The 13,064-nt window shown below is 38.7% G+C and overlaps 1 protein-coding gene across 3 annotated transcripts in view; it reads right to left on the bottom strand.

Annotated features, from left to right (window-relative positions):
• Positions 1-13,064, bottom strand: part of Sh3d19 (SH3 domain containing 19) — a 181,970-nt gene that overhangs the window by 104,740 nt on the left and 64,166 nt on the right. The gene's annotated exons all lie outside the window — the stretch shown is intronic.

Raw genomic sequence — 13,064 nt, 5'->3', positions numbered from 1 at the left:
ATTTTCTTTTGTGGTACTGGGTGGGGTTGACCCCAAGGGCCTTCTACCTCTGAGCTATGTCCAAGCCCTTTTTATTTTTTATTTTGAGACAGGGTCTCACTGAATTGCTTAGGGCCTTGCTAAGTTGCTGAGGCTGACCTCAAATTCACCATCCTCTTGCCTCAGGCTCCGAGCTGCAGGGATTACAGGCATGTGCCACCACAGCCAGCCCTGATTTTTTTTTACTCATAGAATTGTAGATTGCAGAAAAGGTATCTACCACCTTTGTTTGGAAGCCTTATCAGATCTCCCACAGGCAGAAATAATACCTGTCCCCATACATTCAATGCTTAGCAACTATTGGCACCTGTGACTTTTTATAATTCTCTTTACATTCTGTCTAACCCACTATCCTAAGGACCTTTATAAGCCTTTAGGACCTTAATATGCCTTGTAACGCCTGGCACCTTAAAAGGAGTAGGTAAAACACAAGTATTTGGTGTTGAATATACTGGTCCTGAGTCCTCTCCACACTTCTGCAAACTGGAAACCAGCTGAAATAAAAAGCCTTTGGGTTGTTTTGGTTTCTTTCCTGTTTGTGTTGTGGGGTGTTATTAATGCACCGAAAAGACTGTGCACCACTACACAAAGGCTCCAGAAAGCATTTTGAAGTGCTGCTTCGGTATTGCACAATTAGGAGCCAGGTGTGTGGTGGCATGCACCTGTCATCCCAGCATTCAGGAGGCAGAGACTGGAGGATCGCTTGAGCTCAGGGGTTTGAGAGCAGCCTGGGCATCACAGTGATACTCCTCTCCTCTCAAAACAAATGACTGCAGCGTCAAAACAACATAACCTTCATCTCATGAAAAACAGACTGTTTAAAGAGAGAGGAGCATTGCATTCATCATAAAGAAGCACAGGAGGGCTGGGGCTGGGGCTCAGTGGTGGAGCACTTGGTTAGCACGTGTGAGGCACTGGGTCAGATCCTTAGCACCATATAAAAATAAACATAAAACAAAGGCATTGTGTCCATCTGCAACTTAATTTCTTTTTTTTTTTAAAGAAGCATAGGAAACTACAGAAGGGTTTACTTCTATGGCCCCCAGGTCACAGAAAACCACGGGGATGAAATGAAAACCAAGTTATCAGCGTTGCAATGACAGCTACTCTTCCTTGAAGGTTCAGCATGTCAGAGCCATTCCTAACAGTCTTGCTCAGCCTTCTCAGGAGTCCCATGATGTAGCTTCTTTCCATTTTATTGATGAGAAAGCCAAGTGTCAGAGAAGCTAGTTAAATAAAAAGGAATGAGCCCCACCCCATAATGAGAATTGAGTCCAAGGGGTGCTCTCCTACTATGCTACATCCCTTACCCTTTTAATGTTGAAACAGGGTCTTGCTAAGTTACCCAGATTGGCCCAGAACCTGCGATCCTCCTGCCTCAGCATCCTGAGTAGTCGAGTTTACAGGTGTGCACCATTGCACCGGTCAGGAATATGAATTTTCAAACATGCATCTGAAGAACTCCAAAGTCACAGACTTCCATTACTTCAGAAGACTGGACTTCCCACTCTTTCAATGAGCTCCAGGGTAAATGTATAGAAATACTTCTCGCCATAAGCCACACTTTTATTTCATATCAGACAGTGTGCAGTTTAGGGACTGAATCCAGGGTCTCAACTTCTTCCCACTGTGTCTGAGATTTTCTTCATTTCCACAAGCACCTCCTCATAAATTCCTAAGAACACAGAAGTGTTTGACTTGGGCTTCTAATGAGAAGATGTCTAAGCTGGAAGGAGAGCTCCAATTCACCACCTAGTGTTATCAATAATCTTATTTTACGAACATTAAATTTATGAGCTCAGTATAGATAAAAGTACCTGATGATAGGAAGGTAGCAGTTTAGTCATAATCCATATAAAATTAAGACATGTAATAAAAATTAAATTGTGTTGAAAATAATCCCTATACCCTTAGAATATATATATATTTTTTATTTTTTGCAGCAGAAGAATTTAAGCAGATGGCCCCACTTGCCCCTAACTACCATACAACCAGCCCCTCAACTCAGTATTGAAAACAGAGTAGAAACCACATTAGAAAAATACTTGCTCTAAGCTACGCACGGTGGCACACACCTGTAATCCTAGCAGCTGGGGAAGCTGAGACAAGTATAAACTAGGGCTGGGGATGTGGCTTAGTGTCCCTAAGTTCAATCCCTGGTACCAAAACAACAACAACAAAAAGCAGTAGTAGTTCCTAACCTTTTCTTCAATCATCTGAAACCCACCAATCATCTCCCATGAAAAATGTTTTATGTAGCTGGAGTAGGAAGTAGTCTTAGAGGCTCCAAAGCCTCACTGAGGACTACATTCCCTTACAATAAACTTTTACAAAAAAAGAATCAAGAGACCTAAGAAAATATTATATCTTTATGAGATACCAATCTGAAAAAATTTTTATACACAGTTAATCATCCTCTTATTGCAAATTCCACTCTTAATAAAGATAGTTAAAACACACAGACATTAGGAAATCAGGAAGAAGAACTATAAGATACCCAAGTCACATGCAAGAATGGGCTCTGGGATAGCTTTGTGTCATTTATGCAAATCATACTTCTAGATGTCTCAAGTTTGCTAGTCATCGCCACCTAAGAAGAGTTTCACACCCAGACTTACTGACATATGTTAAAATAGTTTGTTTGCATAGGTCACAGATTAACCCAAGTACCATAAGCAATTAAAAAATAGGTCTGAGAGCCAGGCACAGTGGTACACACCTGCAATCCCAGCAACTCTGGAGGCTAAGGCAGGAGTATCACCAACCTGGAGCCTCTGCAACTTAGTGAGACTCAGTTTAAAAATAAAAAAGGTTGGGGATGTAGCTCAGTGGTAAAGCACTCCTAGCTGGTTCAATCCCCAGCACCAAAAAGAAAAAAAAAAAAGTATAAGAAACAGTGATCACTGCGTCACCAATGCAGAGATGAAACATGGACCTATTCTACATCGTCAGAAATCAGAGTAAGGCGTTATACACAGTTAGAATACAACACAATATACTTTCAACAAATGCACAGTCCGTGTTGAGACACCAAAGCAAACCATTTCTAATGCATACTGCCAGTACAAAAATGCAGAAGAACTCTAACACTGGGAGCTGATGTTGTGAGTACAGTAAGAATTGTCAGTGTTAAATAACTGAAATGCCTGGACAAATTTTCGAACCTCTCTTAAATAACAATTTCACCCCAATCCTGGGCATATCTTTATAGCTGCATTTTTAACTTTCACTCAAGTTTCACCAATTCCTTGTACTGAGATACCTGTCTTGCAACAGTGGATATAATCAAAGTACGGTACATACAAGTACGGAAAAGACACACTTCAACCCACTGACTTGTACAAGTAAAATGCATTTTAATTTTAATTTCAAAAAGTGTACTAAAAAACAAACGTCTCTATGGGTTGATGTCCTAATTACTTGGGAGTTACAGGATAGCTAGTAAATCATCAGATGGTGACCATTAAATAAATGAATATCCAGGCGTTATGAAATAAGATATCCTAAGGACAGTTTAATTGTGACTAAGAAACCTTCAAAGATTTCCCAGAGGAGACAGAGTTTGACCTGAGCATAAGTTTAGGCTGATAAAACGTGAGAAGTAAAGACAGGGTGAAGCACGTATGCAATTAGAGGAACCACACATACAAAAGCATGAAACTACAAATCAAGGGAAGTGTCAGATAATAATGGAGTCAGAGCTTAGGGTGTGAAGAAAACACACTGGGAGATGATACAGAATTAATTCAGGATCATACTGGTGCCATTCGTGAATGCCATCTATTCCACAGCATTTGTATTTTCCTGTAGTCCATGGAAAAAAGGAACCTGGTAGGATGGACGGGGGAGTAGGGGTGAAAATGGAAGCAGAAAGACCACCTACAACAGTATAACCAGCTTAGAAGCCTGACTGGGGCAAGAGTAAGAGGTAATGAGAGTGGGAGGGCTGACTGGAGAGACACAGAACAGGGTCAGGAAAGGGCAGTACTGTTGAGGGAAAAAGTGAGGAAGGATATGGTGCACAGAACACGCTGCCATTAACTGAGGTGAGGAACGAAGCAAGAGGCAGAAACAATGTGGGGGTGGGGTGGGGGAACAAAATATTTGTATATATAAGTTTGAGGTGTCTAAGTGAAAAAAAATCACATGTTAACTTAGATTAACTTCAGCCTGAAGCTGCTTCCATAAGTAGAGATCTATAACTCAATTCAATAAAGCAGGCAAACTACATGTTGGAGTAGCTGAGCTTTCAGCCAATCACAGGCTGAATTTAGGGAACAAGAGAGAAAATATTTAAAATATTCTAACTAGTATCCCTGTGAATGAAAAAGCAGATGGTATGTGTAAAATAAAGAGCTGAGCTTTCGGCCAATCACAGGCTGAAAACTGCCAAAACATGTCCAAATAAGGCAAACACAGGAACTGGTAGCCGATTAGGCTATTTTGGTGTGTCATTTCTTTTTTTCTGTTTATAAATAATACTGCCTGCCCACATTGGTGAGAGGATCTCACCAGTTCGGAGTGATGCCCAATTCATGAATCCTTTCCTTGCTCATACAAACTCTGATAAATTTTTCTAAAATTTTTAATACCTGGAAATGTTTACTTAACTCATTCAAGATGGCTGAATAAGTAGTCATATCCAATATCCCTCCCTGTAAATGTGAAATAACAAAAAATAAAATTAAAATATGAGTGGGGCCATAAGAACACTAAAAAATAGAAGTGGGAGCCATCAATGAACAAGACATCCCAAGAAAGTTGAAATCGAGTGTAAGACATCAGAGACTAAGCATAAATTCTCATCCTGAGAGAGGAGGGCTTCCTCTGAGTCAAAGAATAAAACAAGGATGACAATTAAAGAGCTGTATTCTGAAAACCTCATCTAACTATTCAGCATCCCACACCACCAATTACACCTAGCAGCCAGTCAAGGCTTCCCCTTTAAGATAAGTTGCAGAAAGAAGATCAAGCAGTCAGGTGAGGTGGTGCATGCCTGTAATGCCAGCAACCAGGGAGGCTGAAGCAGGAGCATTGTAAGTTCTAAGCCAGTCTCAGCAATTCAGCAAGGCACTCAGCAACTAACTCAGTGAGACCCTGTCTCTAAATAAAATACAAAATAGGGCTGGAGATGTGGCTTAGTGGTTGAGTGCCCCTGAGTTCAATCCCCAGGATCCGCCCCCCCCCAAAAAAAAAAAGATGAAGCAGACCTACTGAATAACGGAGTAGACATAGATAAAAATTCATCTAAAAAGTAAGTTGACAGAATTTTATGAAAAACACAAGTCAAAACACAAAGGGATAGAAAATATAAATATTAAGTTCTATGGGGAATAGATTTGGAAGGTCCACAACATTCATTCATTTGTTTCATCTCCTGAAATTCTAACTTGGCACAGTATTAGACATAATAGAACAGAGATATAGACTTGAAGAGGTGGCAGAGGAAACAGGAAATAATCCACCCTGAGACTTTAGTAGGTAAGTGTCCAGAAGAAAATTTATTTTAGGTACATGCTCTAATTTTTTGTTAGGGAAATCTTTCTCAAGGAGACAGATGGACAAAGAAAAGATGAAAAGCTATTACTGATCTGTGTACTCTGTCCTAATATCTGAAGACAGGAATTGCTGGGGAAGAGCTGATAAGTTCAAGAGAACTGATGGAAACCAAAAACTGTAGATCAGGAGAAAATGAAACAGAGATCATGGGAACAGAAGAAAAAGTCTAGGCAAGTCCTGTTCCCTAGGTACTTAATAGGTAGAATGTGAGGCTTAACTTCTCAATCATCCTCACCATTGACCTGGTATCACCAAAGCATAGCAATATAATTCTATACTCAACTCTAAGAGCTGCTGAGATTCACAATGAAATACCACTTTATACTCCCGAGGATGGCTATCATGTAAAAAAGGCAGATAATAATAAGTGCTGCCAAGGATGTGAAGAAATGCAACTCCCATCGGCAGCTAGCAAGAAGGTAAAATGGTGCAGCTGCTTTGGAGAATAGTCCTTGCAATTCTCAAAAGATTGAATGTTACAGTTACCATGAGACCCAGAAATTCTATTCTAGGTCATATGAAAATGTCCACACAAAATGAAATGTAAAAGTGAAAATGTCCTCACAAAATCCTGAACACAAATGTTCATGGCAGTCCTACTCAAAATATTCAGAAAAGTGGAAACCAACCCCAAATTCATCAACTGGTGACAGATAAAATGTAGCATAACTATACATTGGAATATTATTCAGCAATAAAAAGAAATGAAGTATTGATACATGCTACCCATGGATGAACCTTGAAAATGTTATGTTAAATAAGTCAGTCACAAGAAATCATTTATTTTATGATTCCACTGATATGAAATGTCTGCAATCGACAAATCTATAGAGACAGAAAACAGACGAAAGGATGTCTAGGGCAGGGGGCATGACAGGTTAAGATTAAGGGATAAAGAACTCAAGCTTTATGGGGTGATGAATATATTCTAAAATTGAGTACGGTGATAGATGCACTATAGTGAATAGGCTAAAAACTACTAAATTATACATTTTAAATGGGTAAGTTCTGGGGGCATGCTTAGTTAGCATTTGGAAGGCCCTGGATTTAATCTCAGCATCTCCAAAATAAAATCATGTATATATGTAAAGTTAAAATATATACACAAATAAAATAAATGGGCGAGTTCTATTGTGTATGAATGATTTCTAATAAAGCCATTTACCAAAAATAAATTGCTAAGACTAATAATCCTGATTACATGAGTGAATGGCTGAAGTATTCATCTTGATATTTATAGTAGAAGTATTGAGAGCATGAGAATCAGAGCTCAAATAAATATGCTTTTGAATGATACAATTTGGTATGATATAAAAATGTCAGAAGTCCAGATTTCCAAGGTACAACATTTTAAAAGTGACTTCTGTTTTTTTAAGAAAATGATTTATGAATTTATATCTTGGTCTGACCAAGCAGATCTAGCCAAACTGAAAGTAAGAGTAATAATCAGAGCCATTCACTGAGTTCGCTCTGTTGCCATGTACATTAACTCCAGCTGCCACAGCCCTGCAATTATGCCCATTTTTTTAATATTTATTTTTTGTTGTAGTTGGACACAATACCTTTATTTTATTATTTATATGTGGTGCTGAGGATCGAACCCAGGGCCTTGCATGTGCTAGGCGAGCACTTTCCTGCTGAGCCACAACCCCATCCCCAATTATGCCCAGTTTTAAATGGAAAGAGCGTAAGTAACTTGTACAAGGTCAAAAGCAGTAAAGCGAACATCTGGGACTGGAATCCAGCTCAGTGTGGCTCCGACCCTAGACTCCAAATGGCTTTTTAGAACTCTACGTTCCCGGGGCTGGGGATGTGGCTCAAGCGGTAGCACGCTTGCCTGGCATGCGTGCGACCCGGGTTCGATCCTCAGCACCACAAAGAAAGATGTTGTGCCCGCCAAAAAATATTTTTAAAAAAATTCTCTCTCTCTCGCTCTCTCTCTCTTAGAACAGCACGTTCCCTGTGTATCTATAAAACTAGTGAAAGAAAGTAAAGGCATCACATTTCTGTTCATAAGAAGTTTTGCTTATAAAAAGGAAAAACCGCAATGGAATAGAAAGGAGACGATGTGTTTAGAACAGCTTTTATAAGACTTAACATGATTCTTTATGCCCATGGGTGACAATTGATTGGCAAATTAATAATATTTTAACACCTAAAGCCTCTGGTATGAGAGCTTCCACAATAAAGGAGTTATATTTAAGTAGAGTTGTAAGAGTCTATATCTCTAAATATGATGCATGGGAAATAGAAAAGATAAATGATCTTGCAATAAAATGCTATGTAAGAAAATCTCCCAGGTGCAGGTGGAGAGCTGAACGTAGATTTGGCACTGATAGGCCAACTGAACAAGATGGATCAAGAGGGCAAATACAACAAGCAGAGAAAACTTCCCAATAACTTGAGATGACAAAGTACACTGATAATTACAAGGGGTAGGTAATTTAATTACATAAACTATAAAAAGATTTAGACAATCCCCCAACTTTCCTTCTATTTCCCAGAAAACAGCACAATAAAAAAAGATCCCTCACTGGTTACCTCCCCTCAATCTTTACGATACTAATTAACTTAGAGCAAATAAAGCTGCAATTAATAACATGTATACTTTCTGAATAATCTATGTTCAGATATTTATAAGAACAATCATTTAATATCCAAGGTGAGGGTACTGTTATGATCAAATTCAAAGTACAATATAGATAACAATTGAAAAATTTTTACACTGTAAAAACAGGGAAAAAAAGTCTCTTGCTGTTTCCCTCTGTAAATATCATTAACTCATTAAGTCCCAGGTTTTCAATTCTGCAAATATTTCAACAAAGTTGAGACAGGTGCTTTAAGATAGGTTGGAAATCATAATTTAGAGCTTATATGTTATTATATTAAGTAATGTTATAATTATTATAACCATAGTTACATGATTATGTTCTATAATTATATTCTATATTATATGCCATATTTAAGTTGCTATCGGTGTTTCATATCTGGAACGATGGGACAAAATGGGTTAAACTGTGAGAGTCAAATTGTAATTGTATACGCGGATGTCACAGAACATCAACCCAAACATGGAGGTAAACATAAGTGATTCTTGTCTCTGACAAGCAAAAGATGTCACCGGCAACATGAAGTTTGTTCTTTCTTTTCTTTCTTCTTTTTTCTGGTGGAGCTGAGGATGGAACCCAGGGAGTTGTGCATGCTGGACAAGCACTCTACCACTGTGCTACATGCCTGGCCCCAATGTGAAGTTCTTAACTGTTTTATATACTGATATTATATCGTTGCCTACCAGCAGAAATTAAGTCATAAATGGTTAAGGAGTTAAGCCAGATAATGAATATGAAGATCCCTTATAACACAGATAATTATAGATGCTATTACTTTGGAAACACTTAGAACTGTACTATGTATTTGCAAGGCTACAGCCTAGGTCAAAGCTTGCCAACGACTGGTGGGGCAGGAAGCTGGATGCTCAAAAAGCTGTATTTATTTAATTTTCCCAGGTCTTGAGGAACATGGCCATTCTTCAAGCTCAGGGAAGACTGAGTAGTGTGATGAGAACTACAGCTAGCAAGTAGACACACCATGAACAGGACCTTCAAACCCTAGCTGGGGCAGGAAGGCTCATCTTCAAACATCACCTCCTTCTCCAGGAGTGAAAAACTTGGTGGACCTTGAAGACTCACATGGAACTGAACTTCCAAAGCTTTACATATACATTTGTCCAAGGAAACCAATGACTGTTGGAAGGGAGGCTGAATGATTTTTGTGGCTTAGTAAAATGACTGTTAACTCATGAATTTAATCACCAGGAAAGAAAAGCTAATTTCAGCTTTAAGGACCTACAGTAAACAGGCCACAGACATCTTACTGTGACACTGCAGAATCTTTTCAATCTCAAAAATATACAACGGAACACTACTTGAGAGGTTTTCTTTGTTCAGAAAACCTGGTAGGTGAGACATGAGCTTGGGGAATGACACCTTCGACTTCAGAAGGGCTGTACAGAACCTTGCTAGGGTGTAAGAGGAAAGCTCAGCATTCCCGTTGAACCTCAGGAAAAGACAACCTGCAACCAGGTCAGGAAAGGAAGAAGCTTGCACTTGATTCTAGGTTGTTTTGTTCAGTATCTGAGGATCATGAGGGTGACTTCTTCTCAGAATTACTGTGTAAATAAAACAAAGATGATTAAAACTGAGATTGGAGTGTACAGGGCCTGACTATACTTAAGTATAAATGTCATGTGACAGGAATGTTCTGGAAGAACCTACGAAGCTAACGCACATCAGAACTACAGCAGTCTCTCGGTTGCACTATCAACTTAAAATAATTAACCTACACAGAAAACAGGTTTCCAGTACTGTACTGAAACATCAATCTGGTGTCACTGGGTGGGGCTCTCTCTGAAACAGCCACAGCAAACTTGACATGTAAACAGAAGTAATCTCTGTTGCACAAAGTCCAAATAGATACAAAAAAAAATTACATTGCTAAGGAGCTTGATCACTGCTGATCTTTCTGACCTATAGCCTTTAAAAATCACTAGCACATTCATATTAATTTGTTCAGGTCTTGATTGAATGGTAATGAGACTCAGTTCCCCATTAAAATAAATATATATATATATATATATATATATATATATATATATATATATATATTTTTTTTTTAAGGGAGAAAGTGTTGTTTGACAAGATTGACAAATCAATTCTGCTAAAGGTAAAGAGGCTCCTCCCTCGCAGTGTCAATACCTTGCAGAGAACAAACTCAGAGAATCCTTTCTACCTTCCAGACTTCTAATAGTGACTATGCCCAGGGTTTCTAGATATTCTGAGGAGAGCCATACCTGTTCTCTGTAAAAGATCAAAGTAAATGTGACACATCTCAATTCAAATTCACAGACAGTAGAATGCATCTGATGGCTTCCCCATGTACATATGTGGAAACAACACGGCAAATCAACCATCATGTACATGCACAAGAATGGGACACTAAGTAGAGTAAGATACATTCCATCCTTGTATAATTATATCCAAATGGACTCTGCAGTCATGTATAACTAAAAAGAACCAATACATGGGCTGTGGTTGTGGCTCAGTGGTAGAGCGCTTGCCTAGCATGCGTGAGGAGGCGCTGGGTTCGATTCTCAGCACCGCATATAAATAAATGAATAAAATAAAGGTCTGTCAACATCTAAAAAATATTGAAAAAAATAAACCAATACATTTTTAAAAAATCAAATTCACTTGGATGGATTTGCACTGGTCAGTGCAGGTTTATGAATCTTTCTCTGAGAATTGGGTCATTCTCACCTCCCAGAGCTTAAAGACTAAGATGAAGTTAACTGGAGAATAAAGAGAAGGACTGGAAAGACATATGAATTTACATTATCCTCTGGGGAAACAAGAATTAAAAAATAAAGTTTTCATTGGTGGCATTTGATTTGGTAGATTATTTTTTAGGTTATGTTTTTTGGGGAAATATTCCATCAAATAGTTAAAGCTATAAGATAAATACTTTTAACATCATTTAATATTTGATATGAGAAGGAAAACCCAATTCCAGTCTATATCTAGAGGGGTCACTGAGGACATCTCTATTCCTCTGGGTTTCATGCATTTCGGGTACCATTCTGAATCAAGGTTGTATATCTATCTTTTACATAGTTGAATTATTTAATATAAAATTACTAAATTCTATTTTTGGCTTATCAAATTGCCTTTTCTTAAATAATAAATATTTTATTTAATGTTGCATGTGGGAAGCCACCCGTTGCCCTGGGCTGAGCTTGGTCCACGCCCCTTGAGTGGTGGGGATATTGATCTGGAACCCAGGTAAAAGCTGTGTAAGGCCAGTGGCCTTTACCCTAGCTCAGAATCAAGCCGGCTTCAAGCCCTACCTGGGCATTACCTAATGGGGATGGGCAACCCCCTGAAATCTGATTCCCCTGCCTAATTCTGATAGAACATTCCATCAAACCTCCTTTGTGTGTCCCCCCTATAAAAATAAAAAGAATCGGGGGCTTGCGCTCTTGCTCCTTCCAGTGCTGGAGGGGACCCTTAGGTCACCAAGCCGTCCTGCCTTAGTAACTTACGTTCTCGTGCTGAGTGGTTTCTTCGTTTTCTTAGTTATTGATACAGCCAGCTCCTTTGAACCTAGCTCATACAGCCAGTCTAGCCAGCTGGTGATAGTTCTATATGTGATATGCTCTCATTTTTTTCAGTTTTACTTTAAAAAAGTGATGGAACCTCATCAACCCCTTGGACCCAGTTCCAGACCTTTCAGTGGGCAGAGATCTTGATCTCGTTTTCCAGCTGCCTGTTCTTTGGGGTATCAGTGGGTATCAGCTGCTGATTGAAAGCTTTGGGCAAATGTGTGTAGAAGCAAGGGTAAGGATGGGTTTTGACTGTTAGGATCCTGGATATATTGTCTGAAACTGGGTTAAAGGCCCAGACCTTTTTTGAAAAGTACCTCCGAGATAGAAGTTTTACATTATGGCTTTTTTTTTTTTTAAAGTTGTTAATAGATCTTTATTTTATTTATTTATTTTTATGTGATGCTGAGGATTGAACCCAGTGCCTCATACATGCTCGGCAAGCGCTCTGCCACTGAGTCACAACCCCCACCCATGTTCTGGCTTCTTACAGTGAACAGGGATTGTTCCCTCATCTTGGGATGGAATACCACCCTGACCCCATCCAGCTCTCTGTAAATCCTTTTAACATTTTCTTCAACATGTTCAAGAATGGTGACGGAGACATTGTTATCTGTAATGGGAATGAGTACGACTCTTTCTGGAGATTAATTTGGGCCTTTAAAAAGTCTATAGCTTTTTCTCCAAAATTCAGCTTTTAAAAGCTGCCTTCAGGAAATAGGAGGATGACGAAAATTTCTACACAGATATTTATTGCACTGTTCTTTACAATGGCAAATCCAAATGGTCAACCATCAGAATGACAAAGTAAATGTGACACATCCATCATTTTTTATGAACTATGCAATTATTACGATGTTCAACATTTATTGAGTGCTTTCCTCCCTCAGCCTTCACAAGAACCCGACAAAGTCAATTCTTTTATTCCCTGCTTCATCTTACTGTTGAGAAAGTTCAATAACTTTCCCAAGGTTAAAGAGCTTGGAAGTAATGGTGCTGGGATTCCAAACCAGCAGCCCAGATCCAGAGCCCGGACTCTTTAGCATTGAGCTATTGTTGCTGTTTTAGATGTTACTTTTCAAATGTGATACTTGATTCTATTTTATAATTTTTCTAAGATTTTTGTTTCAATATTCACAAGCAAAAGTGGACACTGGTTTTCTTTAGGAGAAATATCTTTTCCTTGTTTCAACATCAATATTATTTCCCTTTAGTTAAAAGGAATGTGGAAACTTTCCTTCATCTTCTGTGTTCTGGAACAGTTTAAAATAGCATTGGAATGATCTATTTCCTAAAGGTTTTGGTAGAA

The sequence above is a fragment of the Marmota monax genome, unplaced genomic scaffold, assembly GCF_021218885.2.
Source record: "Marmota monax isolate L192 unplaced genomic scaffold, Marmota_monax_Labrador192_F-V1.1 WCK01_AAM20220418_F8-fsc00002, whole genome shotgun sequence".
Lineage (NCBI taxonomy): Eukaryota > Metazoa > Chordata > Mammalia > Rodentia > Sciuridae > Marmota > Marmota monax.
The sequence above is the reverse complement of the archived record's forward strand: the minus strand, read 5'-3'. Positions and strand labels throughout refer to the sequence as shown.